At 37.7% G+C, this 12,096-nt stretch overlaps 1 protein-coding gene and 1 pseudogene across 1 annotated transcript in view; both read right to left on the reverse strand.

Moving 5' to 3' along the window:
* The window catches only part of NCK1 (NCK adaptor protein 1), a 69,481-nt gene that overhangs the window by 46,986 nt on the left and 10,399 nt on the right, over window positions 1-12,096 (reverse strand). The window lies entirely within an intron of this gene.
* Window positions 1-12,096, reverse strand: part of LOC101645977 — a 42,340-nt pseudogene that overhangs the window by 18,907 nt on the left and 11,337 nt on the right.

Raw genomic sequence — 12,096 nt, forward strand, 5'->3', positions numbered from 1 at the left:
AATAAAACTCCTTAAAGCTCTTCTAGCAATGTTTTATAATTTCCTAAGTTCACATCCCTGTGAATATTTTTCCTAGGTATTTTGGTCTCTCAGATGCTATTATAAATTCAAAAGTACTAGGCTTGTCTACTCCACAAGCACCCACACATAACCACCATTTCCTACAGACTTTCTTCTTTTGTGTTCTCTAAGAAGTTGTCTGGATTAATGAATCAGTTCATCCCACATTCTCAATCGTATCCCTTAGAAAAATTCAAATAAATCTTTTCTAACCACCACTACCTTAATAATAATAGCATTTCCTTCCATATGTACTCTCCCTGTTTCTATGTTAATAATCTCTTCTCGTTCAGAGCATTTGGTCTTAATTTTAAGAAACACATACAAGTACACAATGCTTGCTGGCTAGATTTAAAAGCTAAATAAATCATCAAAAGTCTTTAAGTTATAATAAACTTACTGTTCTATAATTCCTGTAAATCAGAGAAAAAAAGTTATAATAAAACTTTTAAAAAATTGCATACATTTTTAAACTGCCTGGGCTTTAATGTTTATTTTGATTGCTTTTCTTTTTGATGAGGTGCTCCAGACTGGTAAATACTCAAGTGAGCCCCAGTGCTGAAATTTAGTTTATGTAAATTTACATAAGCAATAAGATAATGATTACTGTAAAAATTACATAATTTTCTAAACATAGCGGTTGTTATAAATAATGTATAACGAACATATAATGAGGTGAAGAAAACAATTACCATGGTTCTGGTCTTTTTCAATAGCAGTGACAATAAAATTTTAATAAAACGTTTTTAACAATTTTTCCTAAATCATGCCAAGCTATTTATTGTTAAATTTTACACAAGTCTAGTCTCAACATTGTAGCCAAGTTATGTGTCCAGAAAGCTTGTAATTACCCCAAAAGTCTTTCAACTATTACTTGTGGCCTTCAGAATAAAACTCCTTTATATAGTCATATCTCCCATTATGCTTCGCTTATGCAATTAAAAACTTTTGTACTTTGATCTATAATGCAGGATAAAGGGTAGGTATATGCTTTTACACAGGTCCCCTACGTCATTCTAACAAACCACTCTCACAGAGAGCAGTATCGTCCACTTTGAAAAACACTGGATTTCAAAGACTGTAAATCTTTACAGAAAAAACCTCTTCTCTCTCCCACAGAGTAGCTGATGAGTTTGAAACACTAACCCTGCCATTAGCAGCTCAATTCTTAACCCATAGCATCACCAGGACTCCTGATTCTGTAAGACTCCGTACTTTTTCACTTACCCTTGTATGTGCAAGTTTTAAAAAATTTTCCTTGGGTATACAGCTAGAAATGGTAATACAGAATTTTTTTTCTACAAAAATGCCAAACTGTGAAGCTGTTTCTTAACATATCCTCGACCTAGGTCTCTCTCTATCCCTTCCCTAAAGAATTCTGCACTCTTCAATTTACACCAACAATTGGCAGTTGTGGCACCCCCAAAGGATACAAATCTTGTCCCTCTGAAAAGTTCTTTTGAGTTTGGGAAACAAAAAAGAAGTACGGAAGGGGCAAGATCAGGACTTGGGTATAAGGTTTCCTAGAGAAATCTCTTAAGATAGCTGTTGCTCTATCCTTGAAATAAGGGTACATGCACCGTCGCTATGGAAAAACAATTCCTTGGTGCAATTCTAGCCTTTTCCTCACTAATGTAGTTTTCAATTTTCATAAAACTTTGTTAAAATAAACCCCTATGATCATCCTGGGCCCTTCAACAAAATCTATCAAGAACCCTTTTGGATCTCTTTGTCTTGAATGGAACTTGCTCAGCAGATCTCTTCTGAAGCCATTGTTTTGAATGGACCTCTTTTTTGATGCTACAATAAGGGGAAACAAATGTATTACTGAAAACTTGTCGACAGTTGTCTTAGTCTGAGTTCTCTAGAGAAGTAAAATCAGAAGTTTATGCATGTATATATCACTCAAAAACCAAATTCGATGTCATCAAGTCAATTTTGACTCCTAGAAACTCTAAGGTGTATACAAGAAAATGGCTCTCACAGTTGTGGAATCAGGCAAGCCCCAAGTCTGTGGGTCAGGTATTAGGCTGGAGGCTTCCCCTGACTCACAAAGCTGCTGAGACTGATGAAAATTGGAAGGAAGATGACAGATGCAGAGGGCGAATGAATCTAAGGTTGAATGGCAAAATGTCAGGTCTTTGACAACTCCCAAGATCATCAGGCAATACGGCAAGCCATCGAATCATGTCCAAAGAACCAGAAGTCAGTAAGCATACCACACAAAAAATAAAGCAAGTTTTCCATAGTATTCATCTATATTGGGATCAGGGTACATGCCCAGGAAAATTTCCTTTCAACTGATGGGTTGTTCATAATAAATCTCATTATGGAAGTGATCACATTATGTTAGATCTCATCATGTGAGATTAGTAGGTCTTAACACTGCCAAACAGCTGAGAATCCTGGCCCTGCCATCTACCTAACAGAGACACATTTTGTTTGGAATACACCCATGCAGTATGAACTTAAATCCAAGTAACAATACTTACTGTTTTCTATATTCATACCATTATCATTCAAAATCGCCCCAAAAAGAAAATAACCGAAATGTTCAACTCTGGTTAATTGGTTAATGAATACATACACAGTGGTATTTATTTAGAGAAAGCCAAAAAGGAACAGTACACTTACAATATCTCAAACTGAGAAAGAATTAGAGAAAAAAGTCAAGCTCAGGTAGCAATAATGAAGGACTCAATAGGCGAAATATGGAATGATACAGGAAGCATCACAAGAAGACAGAAGGACAAAAGGAGTCACTGTACCAAAAAGAACTGTTGGCATATACTCATTCCAAGAGACTGAAATGATCAAGGTCAATGGTAACAAAAGAAGTCCAAGCTGCATGGAAAACAAGGCTCAAGTAACTGACAGAATACTAAGTGAAATGTTTCAACAAGTTAATGAGGCACTGAAATTTAAAAGTTAGGTACCTGAACAATCGAATGAAGATATCCATATTTGCGCCCATTCCAAGAAAGGTGACACAGGTGGATAAGGAAATTATCAAACAGCATGATTAATATCACATGAAAACAAAATTTTGCTGAAGATCATTCAACTATGGTTGAAGCAGTCTTTTCAGTGAGCTGTCAGAAATTCAAGTTAGATTCAGATGAGGACATGGAACAAGGGATATCATTGCTGACATTAGTTGGATCTTTGATCAAAACAGAGAATATTAAAAAGATGTTTATTCATACAACTTTCCTGTAGTTCTTTAATGCTTCCTCCAGTTCTTTAATGCTTCCACTATCATGATCCCAATTCTACCTTACAAATCTGGCTAGACCAGAGGCTGTACACTGGTACAGATAGGAACTGGAAACACAGGGAATCCAGGACAGATGACCCCTTCAGGACCAGTGGTGAGGGTGGTGATACTGGGAGGGTGGAGGGAGGGTCGGTTGGAAAGGGGGAACCATTACAAGGATCTACATATAACCTCCTCCCTGGGGGACGGACAACAGAAAAGTGAGTGAAGGGAGACATCGGACAATGCAAGATATGACAAAATAATTTATAAATTATCAAGGGTTCATGAGGGAGGGGGAGCGGGGAGGGAAGGGGAAAAATGAAGAGCTGATGCCAGGGGCTTAAGTGGCGAGCAAATGTTTTGAGAATGATGTGGGCAATGAATGTGTAAAATGTGCTTTACACAATTGATGTATGTATGGATTGTGATAAGAGTTATAAGAGCCCTTAATAAAATTAAGGGCTTGTTTGCAGAATTTTTCTACCTGTATTACTAAAATTCAAAGATAATAATTCTGATAAAGTCATCAAACTTTCTCAATTACCAGGAAAGCACTAAAATGTCTTCCCAGAATTCAGTACTTTCTAAAAATAAAGGAGGGAGATTTTTGAAGTATGTGTAACAATAAAGCACAAAATTTTGGCTTTAACTGTTCTCTCAATTAGCCAGAGGTACTCACCCTCTGACCATTATCATTAGTATAAAATGTCAATGGCCTGAGCCAGCTTTGTCTCATGGCAACCCCATGCACCAAGAGTTTGACTATTGTGACTTATATGGTCTTCATAATTACTGATGTTCTACAGCAGGTCTCCAGGTGTTTTTCCCTATGTCTTAGTCTGAAAGCTTCTTGTTAAACAACACACACAATACCCCAAAGACAACAGTGGTTGTGCATTAAGTGCATTAGCCAGGAATCAAAACCAGGTCTCCACATGAAAGATACCTACTACTGACCTGCTCCCAAACAAAAAGATCAGAATGCAAAGGTATGCGAGAGTTCCCTCTTTTCCTTGTATTAATGGTTTTCTTATTTAAAGATGGAATCACGTGGTACCTATAATCGAGCTGGGATATCTCAATATATGATTCATAAATAATTTTCAGTAACAAGAAAACTGAGTGCTCGGAGAACTTGGTTTCAACTTGATAATCATATTATGTTAGTTTAAATATGCCCTTATTTCATATTAATGTTAAAAAGGAATGTACTTAATTTGAACTATTTTAAAATAGTGCTTTTCAAAGGGTATCCTGTATTATGAATGCTGTCAGAATAAGATTCAGTAGAAAGATGTAATTAAGAAGTATAACCAGAAAGTGGGTGAAGGGAGACAGCAGTTGGTGTAAGCCATGAAAAAAGGAATAATTTATTTTATTCAAGGGTGTATAAGAGGGAAAATGAACTGATATCAAGGGCTCAAATAGAAAGAAAATGTTTTGAAAATGATGGCAAAAAATGTACAAATGTGCTTAACACAATAGATGGATGGATGTACAGATTGTGAGCTGTAAGATTCCCCCAATAAAATGATTTAATAAAAAGTATAACCAGAACAGATGAACTATCATTGCACTGCTATGATTTTTGTATGCTTTTAGATTAGAAAATTCCTACTAAAAACATTTCAAAACTAACTCATGAATGTTATCTTTATGTAGACTTTTGGTATAATTGAAACTTACTGTAACATTAAAAAAAAAATCTCTTGACAAATGTTGCCATCACAAGCCCAGTAGCCTTTCCTCCCTCTACAAACTCCTTAACAATAATGCCTAGATGTATTCTCTCACTGTATTATTTCACTTTAGAAATGTTTATTGGACACTTAGCAAACACAGCAAGTATGTTAAATGTTTTTAATATAAATACAGCATTAATACTCCATAAAAACCTTATGAGGTATATTATCAATATAGTCATTTTATAACTGAGGAAACTAAGATTCTTCAAAAGTTCAAGTAACTTGTCATAACTAGTATGGTGCAGTGAAGTACTTGATATGGTCCTTATCTATTGTCTCTGTAACTCCTACCAAATGATGATTACCATTATGCAAATGTGGTGTCTGTGGCCTACCAATAGGGTTAGATAGGAGCCCTGGTGGCCTAGTGCATTACACACTGCACTATTAAGGTCATCAGTTCAAAAATACCAGCTGTTCCAAGGGAGAAAGATGAGGCATTCTGCTCTGTCCTACAAAGTCACTATGAGTTGGAATACACTTGATGGCAGTGAGTTTCAGTTTGAAAGGAATTAAGACAGCTTGCAAATAATGTTATTAAGCTATATGGGTGGAAGCATACAAATAAGATGTATGAAAGCCTGTAATGGGGACTGGTCAGTTTTGCCAATATGGTAGATTTAAAATGTGTCAATCAAGAAGCAAAAAAAAAAATAAAAATATATATATATCCTACCATCAAGAAGAGCCAGGAGAGGGAGGGTAACTGAGCTCCCTGCACTGGACCATCCTTGATCTAGTAGACAAAAAGCTATGACACCAAAAGTAGCAAAGAATCCAAAGCAACAGAGCCAGTAGACCAACAGCAAACAGTGCAATGGGCTTCCCTGCCCACAGAACAAGCAAGCGGAGTGTCATAAGGCAGAAGAAGCCTTCTGGTGAAATGGAGTGCCTCCCAGGAACTTAAACAGGGGAGCTAGGCTTGCCAAACCACAGAGCTAACTTTCGTCTGAGGTTTAATAGAAAAATGGAGTGTGTGCCTTTGGGTGACATTCATCAGCAAAGTTATATATAACTATAACACTTACTCAAGCAGGTCAGAGGGCAAGGGTCCATATGTGACTGCAATATTGGTATGGCTGCCCTCACTGAAGAACTACATCCTGGGCATTTCTGATCTTGTATTGTAAGCTGTTAATGTCCATAACAGACTTCATTAATTGTGAGAAATGTAAGTTCTGTGAGACCACTGCAATGAATTAGCAAACCCTACAGAAAAACAGAAAGTGTTGTTGGAGGGACAGTTGGTATCAGAATTGAGTAGAGGGTGGAGGAAGGCCTACCTGATTTCTGCTTTGAGACAGTGCTGATAGTGATTATCCTCCTGCTCCCTCCCTCCTTGTATAGAGGTCAGACACAACCCTGACACCATTTTACCAGCTAGTAATTGGAAGTCAATCCTTAACTAGCTTCCAAAGCTATATCCCCCTTTTCCAATTTTTAATAGACAATTTCAAAAATGCACTAAAGAGCATGAATCAACCCCCTAAATTCCAATAATCACCACTCATAAGTCATCTATTTTGTCTATATTTCCCCCCTCTTACTCTGGCTCCCCTACTGAATTACTTTGAAACAAAACAGTTCTCACTCATAAATAATTTAGTGGACATCTCTAAATGGTAGGAACTCAGGGGTTTCTAAAAGATAAGGACTCCAAGCTTTATTTCCTTGATTTTAACATCTTCATCATGCTATAGTCTCTCAGTCAAGACCTATATGGTACAGGCTGGCCTCAAACTATGTTAAGAATGTCAGAACCTACAAAATGTATAGACAAGGTACAGCCCCATTAGAGACAACCATGCTAACCATCCCTCTTGCATGAAACATTTTTTCTGCTTATTTTTTAACATTACATCATGTTGGTACTCTTCTCTCTAAAAGTTTTCTCTTAACCTGTTCTTAAAATTTACCCTCTGATAACTGATTACTTTTCTTGTTTTAAGAGTGTCATCTTTTCACCTTTGGTCTACTGACTCCCAAATCAACCAGTCCAATCCACAAGCTATCATGAGGATGGCATAGGATTGGAAAACACTTCATTCCATTGTGCATATAGATTCACCATAAATCAGGGGCAGCTTAGAGGTAACTGTTTCCCTTCTCTCAGCTTCTCCTCAGGACAAATACGAATTGTTTTTGATTTTTCCTTTGAAATGTGCTTTGTCATCTTCTTCTGTTCCACTGCCACTGACACCACTAAAAACCACACCCTCAGCAATCCACCTAAATTACTACAGGAAATCTTGGTTATATGTGGAGACTTCGAAAAGTTCATGAAAAATTAAATTAAAAAATTAAGTTTCCAAGAACTTTATGAAGCCTTCTTGAATTCAATGCTTGTCTTTCTATTTCAATGTTTTATATAATAGTCATTCATTTATACATCGTATTTATTAAATGACTAGTGTGCACTAAGCAATGGCTAAGTGCTGAGGAAAAGACATTACTTTCCAATATAGGAAACAGGTTAGCAAACAGATAAAAACTTTAAGTGAATTATGAGGGGGTACTGAAAAAAACAAAACAAAACGGAATACTTTGCCCCAAAAGCTATGTATTTAATTATTTTTTTCAAAACAACCTGATCACCTTCAAAGTATTCTCCATTACACTTAAAACATTTGTCAAATATGTGATTCCATTCTTGGAAACATTTTCCACACTCATCTGTTTGGACGGCTGACAACACCTTCCTAATTTTTTTCTTCACCTCTTCTAAGTCATCAAATTGCTGTCCTTTTATGTCCCTCTTCATTCAAGGAAATAAAAAGGTCACAAGGAGCAAGGTCAGGTGAGTAAGGTTCATGGGGCAAGAGAGGCTTTTTTTTGAGCCAAAAACTAGCACACTGAAATGGCTGTGTGGACAGGTGCATTGTAATGGTGGCAAAACCAGTCCCCTATCTGCCACAAATTAAGCCTTTTTTGTCTCACAAAAGCAACATTTTCAGGACCTCTACATAGAAAGCTTGATTAATAGCTTGACCTTGTGGAACAAACTCCAACTCCAAGTCCACTAAGATCCATTGAGGAAGGTGAATGGGTTTTGTCATCAATCGAGATTTTGCCTTTTTTGAAATGAGCAAACCACTCATACACTTGAGTTTTTCCCATAGCTCTGTTCTTGTAAGGTGTGTTCAACAGTTTCTGTGGCACTTTTCCCAAGCAGGAAACAAAATTTCACAGTCACTCACTGTTCTCTTAAATCTGCTGTCACAAAAAATGAGGTTAGAAAGAAAATGCTTTTACAAAAAAAATTCACTGTGACCAGAGAACCTTACCAGGTGACGCCACTGGGTGCACTAACTCAGAGTGACTTGCTGAATGCTTGCCTTGGGAAAAAATGCATACTACAAAAGCTCCACCCAGCAGAACATTTTTCCAAGTACCCCTCATAATTACCAATTGTGGGAAATGCCGTGGGGAAGCCCTTAGCAGCCTGAGTCCATATGGTCAGCATTCAAAACTACCAGTTGTTCCACAGGATTTAAGATGAGGCTTTCTACTGTAAAGATTTAGTCTCAGAAACTGACAAGACCAGTTCAACTGTCCCATAAAGTCACTAGTTGGAATCAGCTCAATGGCATGAGTTCAGGTGTTTTTGAATTTGGTGGATGCTGTAAAAGATATAAATCCAATGAGAAGATGTTTTTACTGTTAGGTTAAGGTGCCCTGCTGGGATAGTGGATTAAGCACTGGAGTGCTAAGCACAAGGTTCAAATCCACCAGTAATCAATCCATGGAAGAAAGATGAGGCCGTCTGCTCCCACAAAGATTTGCAGTCTTGGAAATCTTATGGAAAAGCTGTACTCTAGCCTATGAAGTCACTATGAATCAGAATCAACTTGCAGGCAGTAAGTGGGTTAGTTAGGTTAGTCTACAGGGATTAAACTTAAGCTGAGACTTGAAAGATGAAAAGGAGGTAGCCTTGTAATAATTTATAGTAGAGCATTCCATGCAAAGCAGTTGGTTCTGTTGTAATGTGCTATCAAGTTGGTTCTGGCTCACAGTGACTCCCTGTACAACAGAAAATACTGCTCAGTCCTGTATCATCCTCCCAAGTGTTACTCTGTTTGAGCCCATCATTACAGCCATTGCCTTGTCTCAATCTATCGCATCAAGGATCGTCCTCTTTTTGTGTACCTTTTCCTTTACCAAATCTGATGTCCTTCTCTAGTGATTGGTCCCTCCTGATAACATGTTCAAAGTACAAGAGATACAGTCCTTGCTATTAAGGAATATTTCAGCTGTACTTCTAAGACAGATTTACTCATTCTTCTGGCAGCCCATGATAGTCACTAATCTTTGCTGTGCTAGGTTGGGTTCGCTAGAGAAACAAAACCACTGACACTTGTATGTCTTGTATATGAATAAAGATGTACAGCAAGAAATGGCTTCCACAGTTGTAGAAATCAGTAAATCCAATCCAGTTCAAATCAGGCTTCTCATTACTCATGAAAGCTGATGAACAGGAATCTGCACGATGACAAAGCAGATATAGCAGGGGGTATAGACTAGTAGCTGCAGATGCCCAAAGTGCAAGGAATGAATTCACCATCTGACAGCTCCTGGGATCAGCAGGAAATTCAACAGGAGATCAAGGAGGAACCAAACCCAAGATCCAGCTCTAACTGGGGCACAAGGTGACAGGCCAATGATGATTCTCCCTGTTCAGTCTCTCTCATGCAAAAAAGCTTATCAAATCAAGGCGGTGTCATCAGACTGCAACACAAGTGACAGGTTGAGGTTATGTCTAGTTGACATAATCCCTAACCATCCCATTTGCCAAGGCCATAATTCAACTTCCATCAATTATTCTCCAATTTTTTATATTTTTTGCCACCCCTTCACATGCATGAGCTGATTGAGAATACCATGGCTTGGACCAGGCATACCTTAGACTACAAAGATACAAATTTGCTCTTTAACACATTAAATAGGTCTTTTGTGGGAGTTTGGCATATTATGGAAAATGACAGTCTATTGTAGCTAGGAAATAATGAGGAAAGTGGTACATGGTGAGTTTGAAACAACAAATGGGTGAGATCATGAAGAAGTTTGAGTTTTATTGTACATATGATAAGCAGTCATTAAACGGAGTGTTTTGGCTAGTGCTAATTAGTATCTGCATTCTGCTCTGTGTCTGTAGCACGGTGCTATATTTCCCAACCTTCTGTAGTTAAGTGGAATCAAGAAAGTCAGTTCTTGCCAAAAGAATGTGCAAAAATATGTCAATTCCACCGATCCTAAAAATGTTCTTCCAAACCCTTACCTTTTAAAAACCACCACAGTAGCTATATGCTGAGGATGGTGGTGACATCAAAAGACAGAAGAGCCCGAGTCCGAGTGACTGCATGAAACAGAGATTACCTCCCACAACATATAGGTGGACTGAACATGAGAAAGTATAAACTTTCATGTCAAGCTGCTAGATCTGCTATATATTAGTTACCCTATGATGACTAATATGGAAACTTAAACATGTTTCTCTAGTTGCTGTGTGAAGAATGAGTTATAAGTGAAAAAGACAAGTGAAAAAATAATGGCAGCCTGGATTTTAGTAGTGTGCTATCTGTACATGAGAAAACAAGAATTCAAGATACAATTTGGAATCAAAGAGACAGGACTTGCTGATGAAGTAGAGAGGGGGTGAGAGTTAGGAATCAATCAGGCATGGCACCTGGCTTTTAGCTACTGAACAGACAGCACTGCCATTAAAATGAAAAGACTGAGGGATGAAGAAATGTAGGTGTGAGTTAAGAGTGAGAGAATCAAGACTTTACTGTGGTAAGTTCAACATACTTATGAAATATCCAAGTGGTAATATCAACGGAACAGCTCAATATAGGTGGCATATTGTATTTTCCAAAGGGTCACAACACTACTTCCTATCCCTGTCTTACATACTCTTCTTACAATGTAATTTAGGCCCCACTCAGCTTCACAATAGTAAGAAAGTCAATGCTCTGCCCTTTAATGTATTACTATGACAAAGATGAAGCTAAGTGACTTCCAAGGCTGTGCTTGGAACTTTAGTGACACTTATTCTTGGAGCTTAAATACCATGCTATGAGGAAGCCCAAGCATTTCATATAGAGATCTGCATGGAAATGAACAAAGCATGATGTCCTTTTTCAGGTTAATGGTCTCTCCTGGTAAGTGTCCTAAGTGCACGAGATGAAGAGACATTGTGTCTTTGTTTTCTTGACCATCCACAGTACTTTCGATATTGTCAACAATGTAATTCAATGCATCAGCTCATCTTCAATCTTTCTTACTCACTGTCCAACTTTCACATGCAGTTAACTAAGGATACTGAAAGGATACAATCCTGACTGACACTTTACCTTGATTTCAAATCACACAGTATTCTCTTGTTCTTTTTGAACAAGTGCATCTTGGTCTATATACAGGCTCCACATGAGGACTATAACGTGTTTGTAATTCCCATTCTTCTTGCTGTTATCCCGTTTGTTATGATCTATACCAGGGGCAGGGAACCTTTTTTCTACAAGTGCCATCTGGATATTTATAACATCAACTGTAGGCCATATTGGTCTAATATCTAATTAACTCATTTCTAATGTGATGGCTGGAACTGCTTCTCTTTGGTCAGGTGTGAGATGTTAGCTGATGATTTGTGGGCTGGCCATTCCCCAACCCTGTATCTACACATTCGTATGCTTTGCCAAGCCAATACACCAAGTAAGCATTTTTCTGCCATTCTCTGCTTTCTGCCAAGATCCATCTGAATGTAAGCAATGGCATACCTGGTTCCACATCCTGTTCTGAATCCAGCTTGAATTCCTATGTACTGCTGCAACCATTGTTAAATGATCTTCAGCAAAATTTTGCCTGCATGTTATATAATGATAATGTTCAATAATTTCACATTACGGTCACCTTTCTTTGGAATGGATACAAATATGGATCTCTTCCAACAGAATAGTCTGATAGCTATATTAGAAATTTCTTGACCTAAATCAGTCAGTGCTTCCAGTGCTTCATCAACTTGTTGAAACATCTCAA

This window comes from Echinops telfairi, unplaced genomic scaffold (genome assembly GCF_000313985.2).
Source record: "Echinops telfairi isolate 266 unplaced genomic scaffold, ASM31398v2 ScPeMD7_16;HRSCAF=60, whole genome shotgun sequence".
Classification (NCBI taxonomy): Eukaryota; Metazoa; Chordata; class Mammalia; order Afrosoricida; family Tenrecidae; genus Echinops; species Echinops telfairi.